The following is an 11,755-nucleotide window of genomic DNA, read 5'->3' as shown; positions in this document are numbered from 1 at the left end:
GAGTGCTTACCTTCTTTTCCCTTGCCATGAGGCAGGTGTGATGCTCGTTGGGGAAGAGGGCCGACTTGTTGAAGGCGGTGGCGGCGAGTCCTTCGTTGTCGGAGTCGGACGACGAACAATCTGAGTCCCACTCCTTTCCAAGGTGTGCCTCGCCCTTAGCCTTCTTGTAAGCCTTCTTCTTTTCCCTCTTGTTCCCTTGTTCCTTGTCACTATCATTATCGGGACAATTAGCGATAAAATGACCAATCTTACCACATTTGAAGCATGAGCGCTTCCCCTTCGTCTTGGTCTTGTTGGGATGCTCCTTGCGACCCCTTAGCGCCGTCTTGAAATGCTTAATGATGAGGGCCATCTCTTCCTCATTGAGTCCCGCCGCCTCAACTTGTGCCACCTTGCTAGGTAGCGCTTCCTTGCTCCTCGTTGCTTTGAGAGCAACAGTTTGAGGCTCGTGGATTGGGTCGTTCAATGCATCGTTAACGTATCTTGCCTCCTTGATCATCATCCGCCCACTTACAAACTTTCCAAGTATCTCCTCGGGCGTCATCTTGGTGTACCTAAGATTCTCACGAATATTGTTCACAAGATGTGGATCAAGGACAGTAAAAGACCTTAGCATTAGGCGGACGACGTCGTGGTCCGTCCATCGCGTGCTTCCATAGCTCCTTATTTTGTTGACGAGGGTCTTTAGCCGGTTGTACGTTTGGGTTGGCTCCTCGCCCCTGATCATTGCGAATCTCCCAAGTTCGCCCTCCACCAACTCCATCTTGGTGAGCATGGTGACGTCATTCCCCTCATGAGAGATCTTGAGGGTGTCCCAAATCTGCTTGGCATTATCCAAGCCGCTCACTTTATGGTATTCATCCCTGCACAATGAAGCTAGAAGATCAGTAGTAGCTTGTGCATTTTTGTGAATTTGCTCATTAATGAACATGGGACTATCCGTACTATCAAAGTGCATTCCATTTTCTACTATCTCCCATATACTTGGATGGAGAGAGAACAAGTGGCTACGCATTTTGTGACTCCAAAATCCGTAGTCCTCTCCATCGAAGTGGGGGGGGGGGGGGGGGGTTTACCGAGGGGAATGGAAAGCAAATGAGCATTGGAACTTTGCGGAATACGAGAATAATCAAAGGAAAAGTTTGAATTAACCGTCTTCTTTTTCTCGTAGTCGTTGTCGTCGTCCTTTTGGGAAGAGGAAGATTCGTCACTGTCGTAGTAGATTATCTCCTTGATGCGCCTTGTTTTCTTCTTCCTCCCATCTTTTCTTTTGTGGCCCGAGCCTGAGCCAGTAGGCTTGTCATCCTTTGGATCATTGACGAAAGACTCCTTCTCCTTATCGTTGATCACCATCCCCTTGCCCTTAGGATCCATCTCTTTGGGCGATTAGTCCCTTTCTTGAAGAGAACAGCTCTGATACCAATTGAGAGCACCTAGAGGGGGGTGAATAGGTGATCCTATAAAAACTTGAAACTTAATCCACAAAACTTGGTTAAGAGTTAGCACAATAAGGCCAAGTGGCTAGAGAGGAGTTCTTGCACAACACGATAACCACAAGAATATCAACACAGAGATGGCACAGTGGTTTATCCCGTGGTTCGGCCAAGTCCAACACTTGCCTACTCCACGTTGTGGCGTCCCAACGGACGAGGGTTGCACTCAACCCCTTTCAAGCGGTCCAAAGACCCACTTGAATACCATGGCGTTTTGCTTTCACTTTACTATATCCCGCTTGCGAGGAATCTCCACAACTTGGAGCCTCTCGCCCTTACACTTTGATGTTCACAAAGAAGCACAGAGTAAGGGAGGGATGAGCAATGCACACAAGATACAAAATCAGAGCGACAATACGCACACAAGCCACAACACGAGCTCTCAACACAACTCAAAGAGTTCTCTACTCAAATGGAGCTCTAGTTGCTATCACAAAGAGTCGAATGCGCGGAATTGAAGTCTTGGTGCTTAGGAATGCTTAGAGAATGCTTGGTGTACTCCTCCATTCGCCTAGGGGTCCCTTTTATAGCCCCAAGGTAGCTAGGAGTCGTTGAGAGCATTCCAGGAAGGCAATTCCTGCCTTCTGTCGCCTGGCGCACCGGACAGTCCGGTGCACCACCGGACGCTGTCCGGTGCGGATTTCTTTCCTTCTTTGGCGAAGCCGACCGTTGGAGATTCAGAGCCGTTGGCGCACCGGACACTGTTCGGTGCACACCGGACAGTCCGGTGCACCCTTCTGACCGTTGGCTCTGCCACGCGTCGCGCGCGGATTACACGGCCGACCGTTGGCCCGACCGACTTTTGGCTCACCGGACAGTCCGGTGCACCACCGGACAGTCCGGTGATTTATAGTCGTACGTCGCCGACGAAATCCTGAGAGCAGCCAGTTGACAGACGCCAGCCTGGCGCACCGGACACTGTCCGGTGCACCCAAACCGAGCAACCTTTTAGCTGTTCACAGCCAACTTCTCCAAAATTGTTTCTCCTGTTTCTAACACTTAGACACAATACATTAGTCTTCAAAACAATGTACTAAGTATAGAAACATACCTTTAATCTTGATTTGCACTTCTTGAGTCCTTGGCACAATTTAACACTTAAGCACTTGTGTTGGACACTTAATCACCAAAATACTTAGAAATGGCCCAAGGGCACATTTCCCTTTCAGCCATCTTCTCTAGTCAACTTTGGGTTGTTGGATCGTTGTCTTCGTATGATGTGATTTATTAAAGATGTGACATTCGTTTTTGTACCATAAGTCATCATATGTGTGAGACTTGATCCCAGCACACTGGGTGATGAAGTTCACGCTCAGGTTTTGGACCCCTAAAATCCGGGTGTGACACTTATGTTTCTATATGCCGCCCCCTTGTCCATGGGTTGTGGTTCTATGGGGCATTAATGCTCGCCTTAAGTGCCTCATAATGCATGTTAAATCTTTCGGCCTTCTGTGGGCCAGAAAGTGCTCGTCCCCGCGTGTTCATGGGGTCATGCCATGGCTTTGAGAAGCTATGGGTGGTAAGGGGAGGCTTGGTTATGGCGAGTGTAAGGATTGTTGGTAATAACCCACATCCTCTTGTGCATGCCCTACGTTGGACGGTCTGGTGTAATATGCGGCCAGTCTGGAGGTATACTCGGATGGTCCACACGTAAAGTCGAATGGTCCGAGCATGTCTGTTAGCCCTTGCGCAGAGTACAGCGGCCCTAGCGCAGATCTTGGTGGCTCGTCACGAAGTACGGAGCCAGCCAGCCGCTGGGCCAGACGATCCGGGCATGCACAGGTTTGCAGGTTTGTCCTAGATCGGTTGAGAGGGATGTGGTTGTGACACAAATGTATTCATCGGCATACCGTATAACGACTAGGTTTGTAAAGACCCATTTGCTACCTGAAAGGATCACGATGCCCAAGAGGGGGTGAATTCGGCTTTTCTAAAATTCCAACAAAAGTTAAACCCTAAGCATGAGCCCAACTTCACCCAACTACTAGCAATAAGTAAATACAACTATATGAACAACAACCCTAAGTCATTAGTACAAATACTAGCTAAGCAATTGTACAAAGTGAAATGCTCAAAGTAAATGTGAAATATAAAGTAAGGGTAGCAAGACTCCTCCAATTTTTTGTCGAGGTATCGAAGAGTCGACACTCTTCCCTAGTCCTCGTTAGAGCACCCGCGCAAGGGTATCGCTCCCCCTTGGTCCACGCAAGAACCAAGTGCTCTCTATGAGATGATCCTTTGCCACTTCGACGCGGTGGATCCCTCACGACCGCGTACAAACTTGTGTCGGATCACCAACAAGTCCTCCGGGGAGATCACCGCACTCCAATCGCCACCAAGCCGTCTAGGTGATGTTGATCACCAAGAGTAACAGGCTATAGACTTTCACTTAACCAAGAGAAGCCTAATGCGTGTGGTGTGTGCTCTAGGTGGCTCTCATGTGCACTAATGAGGTCCTAACACGATATTATGATTTTATAATCACCTTATTATGCGTTGTGGGACTTGCAATGCACTAGCAATGAATACACTTGAATGTGGGCAACAAGACACTTAATGTGGCTGGTGGAGGGGATATAAATAGCCCCAACCACCAAACTAGCTGTTGCTGGAACTTTCTGTGCATGGGCGCATCGGACAGTCCGGTGTGCCAACGGTGCACTCGAACGGCTAGTTCTGACATCTAGCTGTTGCTCTGACGGCGCACCAGACAGTGAACAGTGATTGTCCGGTGTGCACCGGACAGTCTGGTGCGCACGCTAAAATTCGACTTTCCAAAGTCGATGCTCTCGGGTTTCTCGGGGGCAGAGGAGCTGCCTCGGGGTAGGCTGAGCCCACTATCAGGGGCGCACCGGACAGTCCACACGTGTGTAGAGGGTCGAAGAACCCTAGAACTCGCCCCCGGGAGGGACCCCGCCAGGGAGGAGGGTTCCAAGGGGTGTCCCAAGCTCGGCAGGTCACTTGGGACACCCCTAGACAACGTAGAGTCGAAGAGGGATAAAGATTTAGGATTAGAGGAAAAACTAAGCTAGGTCTAAATTACGCCAACTCCTAATGCGATGAAGAACAAAGGAAATAAAGTATATTGATTGAGTGGTTCGATTGGTGATGCGCACAATCGGTCACACCCCTTCATATATATAGGAGAAGATCCGGACTCGTTCCTAGGCATTCTCCAACAAAATCTGTGTGATTAGATGAATAAGCACGTATGAAAAATGAGTTTTCTTGCTTAAGTTAATCTAATCGCGGACCATTTGAGCTATCTCACGACTGTCTAGGGCGCGTATCGTTCGGGCCACATGACCGGACCGTCAGGCGTTACTAGGTGCCACGTATAGTGCTCAACAAATCTCTTCTACAAGCCATAGCACGAGCCGAAGGTGGCCAGTAGCGCCGACCCTGGCGGGGGTCGAGCAGTGCCCCCGACCAGGGCCCCCAAATTAGTGGGGCCTCACTCCCATATACTAAATAACAGTACCTATATATATGCATATAGCATATGTTGTATAGGTCTCACCGCTAGTTCTACAAAAAAAATTAAAGGCTTAATTATAAGTCAACAACACGACAACAAGCAAGGAGAATTAGGCATAGCCTATCAATCTTAATTTCTATATTCTAGTAGTAGTACTTCGTAGTCTCAGACCTAGCCGCCTAGGCCTAGGCTCTCAGCGTGCAGCGAGACAACGCAGCGAGACAACGACGTTTGCCGTTTTATCTCTATCTCTTGCACAGTCGTATACAGACAAGCGATCGGATATTGGTGGTCTGACAATGCATTGCATCCATTTAATTGATGTTCGAAGTAACCTGCTTTTAAGTCATCTGGATACGTATATGTTACATTTTTCTGCGAGATGTTAGACTATATTTTAATTACTTTTATTTAATATGAATAACTTTTTTAGATATATATAAATACTTTATTGACAATATATATATATGTTTAATAATTATTATTATAAAGAGCCTTCGTTATAAATCTTGTCATGTGTCTCTAAAATGTTAGGACCGACACTGGTGGCCAGGGAGACGGACATGGAGACCGCCTTGTCCAGCCGGAGCTCGACCAGGCCGCCTTCTCACTGAATCGACTCTGCACCGCCTCGCTGACCTTAGAGTTCACAAAGCTGGAGCAGGCCACCGTCCAGTTAGTTCTTTGACAGTGAAGCATAACTTGCTTGTTACTAGTGTATTTAACAGTATTACTAGTTCTTTGGAGATATTTGAGAAGCCTGGGTACTTTTTTTGCATGCAAATCGTTTATTCTGTTTATGAAGAATTGAAACGCATGAATCTCAATGTAATAATGTTTCTTGCCTATTTCTTTGTAGTGGTTCTCTGCACTTTCTAACGTCAAACAATGACGGTGGACTTAGAGACTTTGACATGGAGAATGTTCAAATATGCAACCACTTCTGTTTTACTTGGCCTGTGAACGTAAGCATGCAGTGTTGTCTATTTCTCATGCTGGATATGTGACAATGTGACATAGCGTGTTGAATTTGTTATACTTATAGACATTTTCCGTATCATTTTAATTCCATAAATTAATATTATGATGATGACATATAAAAGATAATTAATCATGACATCAAATATATCCATAACAATATGGATCATCAGAACATAAAGCATATGAATTATATAAATTATATAAATACGATAAACATGTAAACTGACTGAACAATTGAAAATAAACAGATGGAAACATAAACAGCATGACTGTAAAATTAAAACAGACAGATCTATCATATTATAATAAGACAGAACAGATAAAATAAAATCATTCCTACATATGAAACAACATAGATGAATATATGAAACATGTATAATCTCCAGAACACAAAACAGTAAGTAAATAAACTGATCGTACCCTCCCATGCGCTCTGATGATCCAGATCCTTGGCCAGCTGCTTTTGTCATGTTGGAGATGTTTTGGGCAGTCGCGTAGACGCTCCCCAAAAACCTAATTGCCGATCCCCCGTGCAAGGTCTCGAACGGCACCGGCTTCGGAGGCACCTGCCCTCTAGCTTCTCTGTGCGCGCAGAGTCACGAGATGAAAATACCCTCACTCGGCGGCTAGACTGTGATTCTAAAAGTGTTTCTCGCGTGTACCGGGTGACAGGGGTGCTCCTCTATTTAACCTCTCGCAGAGGGAAGCTGAAGGAGAAAGGTCGCCGAGTCACGCCAAGAGTCAGTCAGCTCTCGCCGAGTCATCCCATGAGTCGGCCAGCTCTCGTCATGAGTCGGTCAGCTGAAGGAGAAGGGTCACTCGGCTGACGAAGAGACAGACAACTGAAAGGTTAACGCGGTTAGTGAGTGCTAAAAATTAACACAACCACACCACGCCTGCCTGCCTCGCCTCGCCTCGCCACGCCCGGCCCGGCCCGGCCGACGGCGGCGGCGGCGCACGCGCGCGTGTGGCACGCCCTTGTCCATTTATTGACTTCTCAAGTTAGGTAGAATAAATCCCACCATATAAGTCAAGCCAAAAGACCCTTGGACTTCCAATGTGGTACTATTGGTATTCTCCACCATTACACACCATAGAGTTTATTCAATAAATGGGCCAAGCCCATAAAAGATCCAACAATCCCCACCAAACTCTAGGGTTTGTAATGATGAAGTATCAGAATCACAATCCTTTGATATACCAGTGTTTCGATGGAGACTGTTAAGTTGAACATCCATCTAGAATAAGAGTTTCACTCATTCACAACTGAACAATGGACTATGCCTTGAATTTACAGTTTTGTGCGAAATAAGATTCACTCAAATCCTTTGCTGATACTAGGCTGCAAAAGGGTATTCCCGCTGTTTAGAAGCATATGAGTCACACTTCAGTGCCTTTCATGAGTATTTAGGGATTACCCAAGTCCCATAGACTGTGACCAGCAGTCTGACTCATATAGGTGTATTCCTCAAAAGATGTTCTATAGGACAACATCTCACCTTTATAAGACTCTTGGAATACATTAAGGTAAAAACCATCCTGCCTTACAGATAGGAAAGATGTGCATCAGAAATGAGTTAAGTAAGGGATCTTTCCTCACAACCTACTCCTAGCTTGTTTCTCCACTCTACTTCACGGGATCTCCGATCACATAGAGCAGGTTACCACTAGAGTAGATCTCACATGGGTCTCATACCCATTTCCCTCGATGCACTTTCTATCACATTGCGTGATAGACCCTTAGTGAATTGATCTGCCAGATTATTCGATGTGTGGACATAATCCACAGTTATAACTCCGGAGTTTTTCAACTTTCTGACAGATTTCAATCTCCTCTTAACATGCCTTGTAGACTTCATGTTATTCCTAGAACTGTTAACCTTTGTAATCACCGTTTGGTTGTCACAGTTCATGGAAATAGCCGGTATCGGTTTTTCAACTACCGGTAAGTCCAATAGGAAATCACGAAGCCACTCGGCCTCAGCCCCAGCAGTGTCTAATGCTGCGAGTTCTGCTTCATTGTAGACTTCGTTAAGATAGTCTGCTTGCAAGACTTCCAGGAAACAGCGCCACCTCCAAACAGAAACACATATCTGCTTGTGGCATAAAGCTCATCAGCATCAGAAATCCAGTTGGCATCACAATAGCCTTCCAGCACTTTTGGGTTTTCGGTATAATGAATATCGTATGTCATAGTACCTTTCAAATACCGTAGCACTCTCTCAAGAGCACGCCAGTGATCATCTCCTGGTTTCGACATAAACCGACTTAGCTTACTCACAGCATAAGAGATGTCTGACCTTGTTGCACTTGCAAGGTACATGAGCGAGCCAATGATCTGGGAGTATGTCAATTGATCCCTTGCTATTCTCCGATTCTTTCTTAATAGCACACTGGGGTCATAAGGTGTTGGAGCAGGATCACAGTCACTGAAACCAAAGCGACTCTATACCTTTTCCACATAATGGGATTGTAACAAAGTTACCCCACCATCAGCTTCTCTAACAAGCTTGATGTTTAGAATGACATCAGCCTCTCCCAAATCTTTCATCTTGAAATTGCTCGATAGAAGATTTTTAACTTCCTCAATCACATTGAGATTTGATCCAAAGATCAAGATGTCATCAACATAAAGGCACAGCATAACAGACTCACCCCCACCATACCGATAATACACACACGTGTCAGATTCATTTACAACAAAACCAGCAGCTGTAAGAGTATTATCAAACTTTTCATGCCATTTCTTAGGTGCTTGTTTTAGGCCATACAATGATTTTATCAACCTGCACACCTTGTTCTCTTGACCATCCGCAATGAACCCTTCTGGCTGATCCATATAGATCTCCTCATCCAACTCTCCATTTAGGAAAGCTGTCTTAACATCCATCTGATGAATGATAAGACCATAAGAGGCTGCCACGGCTATTAATGTGCGAATTGTAGTCAATCGAGCCACTGGTGAGTAGGTGTCAAAGAAATCTTCACCCTCTTTTTGGGTATATCCTTTGGCCACAAGCCTTGCCTTGTACCTCTCAATTGTACCATCAGGCCTAAGCTTTTTCTTGAAGATCCATTTGCAACCTATAGGTTGACAACTAAAAGGACGGTCAACGACCTCCCAAGTTCCATTAGACATAATAGATTCCATCTCACTCCTTACTGCTTCCTTTCATAAGTCAGCATCAGGAGAGGAATATGCCTCACTAATGGTAGTTGGTGTGTCTTCCACAAGGTACACTATAAAGTCATTACCAAAGGATTTTGCAACCCTCTGTCTCTTGCTCTTTCGAGTGACTATAGTGTCATCCTCCTCAGGGATGTGCACGTGAGAATCCTCAGCATGATCTATAGGAATCGACAGTTCGTGCTCATGGGGAATTATAGTCTCATGACTTGTATCACTAGGTGTATTCTTCATGGGAAACTCATTCTCAAAAAATGTTGCGTCTCTTGATTCCATGATAGTATCAACATACATATCAGGCACATCAGATTTTATAATTAAGAACCTATACCCAGTGCTGTTAAAAGAGTACCCAAGGAATACACAATCAACAGTTTTAGGCCCAAGTTTACGCTTTTTGTTGATTGGCACATTCACTTTAGCCAAGCAACCCCAAGTGCGCAAATATGAGAGATTTAGTCTTCTCTTTTCCCATTCCTCAAATGGTGTGATCTCTTTGTTCTTTGTTGGAACTCTATTCAGGACATGACATGCCGTCAAAATCGCCTCACCCCACCATGCCTTGGATAATCCTGCTGTACTCAACATGGCATTCACCAAATCTGTTAGAGTGCGGTTTTTCCTTTCAGCAATCCCATTGGATTGTGGTGAGAATGGCGGTGTCCTCTCATGAATAATACCATGTTCCACGCAGAACTCATCGAACACATTAGAGAAATATTCTCCACCTCGATCAGACCTTAACCGTTTTATTTTCCTCTCAAGTTGGTTCTCAACTTCAGCTTTATAGGCCTTAAAATAACTGAACGCTTCATCTTTTGTTTTTAAGAGATACACATAACAAAATCTAGTGGAGTCATCTATAAAAGTGAGAAAGTATCTTTTACCACCTTTGGTCAAAATTCCATTCATCTCGCACAGATCAGAATGAACAAGTCCTAGAGGTGCCAAACTTCTCGCCTCAGCAGCCTTATGAGGTTTGCGGGGATGTTGATTCAACACACACATGGCACTTAGACTTTTTGACCAAGTTAAATTTAGGAATTAAATTTATATTTGCTAACCGCATAAGACAGCCAAAACTTGCATGACAAAAACGTGAATGCCATAAATCTGACTCATCAGAAAAATGAACAGAATTCACCAGTTTATTACACACATCATGCAGTGATAAGCGGAACAAGCCTCCGCAGTCATATCCTTTACCAACAAAAGTACCATGTTTCGACACAACACATTTATTAGACTCAAGAACAACTTTATATCCATCTCGACATAGCATAGAAGCGCTAACGAGATTCTTCTTGATAGAGGGCACATGCTGCACGCTCTTCAATGGCACCGTCTTTCCCGAAGTAAACTTCAGAATGACCGTACCAACACCAAGAACATGAGCACTGATAGTCGCCTAGAGGGGGGTGAATAGGGCAAAACTGAAATTTACAAATATAAACACAACTACAAGTCGGGTTAGCGTTAGAAATATAATAGAGTCCGCGAGAGAGGGCGCAAAACAAATCGCAAGCAATTAAGGAGTGTGACACGTGGATTTGTTTTACCGAGGTTCGGTTCTCGCAAACCTACTCCCCGTTGAGGAGGCCACAAAGGTCGGGTCTCTTTCAACCCTTTCCCTCTCTCAAACGGTCCCTCGGACCGAGTGAGCTTCTCTTCTCAAATCACTTGGGAATCAAACTTCCCACAAGGACCACCACACAATTGGTGTCTCTTGCCTTAATTACAAGTGAGTGTTTGATCACAAGAAAGAATGCCAAAGAAAAGAAGCGATCCAAGCGCAAGAGCTCAAATGAACACTACAAATCACTCTCTCTAGTCACTAAGACTTTGTGTGGAGTTGGGAGAGGATTTGATCTCTTTTGGTGTGCTTTGCAATGAATGCTAGCTCTTGTATAGTGGTTGGAAGCTGGAAAACTTGGATGACTTGAATGTGGGGTGGTTGGGGGTATTTATAGCCCCAACCACCAAACTAGTCGTTTGGTGCAGGCTGGCTGTCGTATGGCGCACCGGACAGTCCGGTGCACACCGGACAGTCCGGTGCGCCAGCCACGTCACCAAAGCCGTTGGGTTCCGGCCGTTGGAGCTCTGACTTCTGGGCCCGCCTTGATGTCCGGTGGCGCACCGGACATGTACTGTAGAGTGTCCGGTGCGCCAGCATGGGCGTGCCTGACCTCTGCGCGCGCTGGCGCGCATTTAATGCGTTGCAGGTAGCCGTTGGCGCCAGAAGTAGCCGTTGCCCCGCTGTTACACCGGACAGTCCGGTGTACACCGGACAGTCCAGTGAATTATAGCGAAGCATCTGAAATGAATTCCCGAGGCTGGCGAGTTCCTGAGGCCGCTCTTTCTTGGAGCACCGGACATGTCCGGTGTACACCGGACAGTCCGGTGAATTATAGCGGAGTTGCCTCTGAAAATTCCCGAGGCTGAGGAGTTCTGCGCGAGGTCCCCTGGTGCACCGGACACTGTCCGGTGCGCCACCGGACAGTCCGGTGCGCCAAACCAGGGAGCCTTTCGGGATGCCTATAGCCTTCTATTTTGAACCCAACTTTGGTCCTTTTAATTGGCTTGTTGTGAACCTTTGGCACCTATATAACTTAGACA

The 11,755-nt window shown here is 45.9% G+C and overlaps 1 pseudogene; it reads left to right on the top strand.

Moving 5' to 3' along the window:
• Nucleotides 1–3,267: 3,267 nt before the first annotated feature.
• LOC109941166 (uncharacterized WD repeat-containing protein C2A9.03-like) overlaps nt 3,268–11,755 on the top strand; it is a 60,717-nt pseudogene continuing 52,229 nt past the window's right edge.

This window comes from Zea mays, chromosome 7, assembly GCF_902167145.1.
Source record: "Zea mays cultivar B73 chromosome 7, Zm-B73-REFERENCE-NAM-5.0, whole genome shotgun sequence".
Lineage (NCBI taxonomy): Eukaryota > Viridiplantae > Streptophyta > Magnoliopsida > Poales > Poaceae > Zea > Zea mays.
This window is presented reverse-complemented; position numbering and strand designations above follow the sequence as displayed.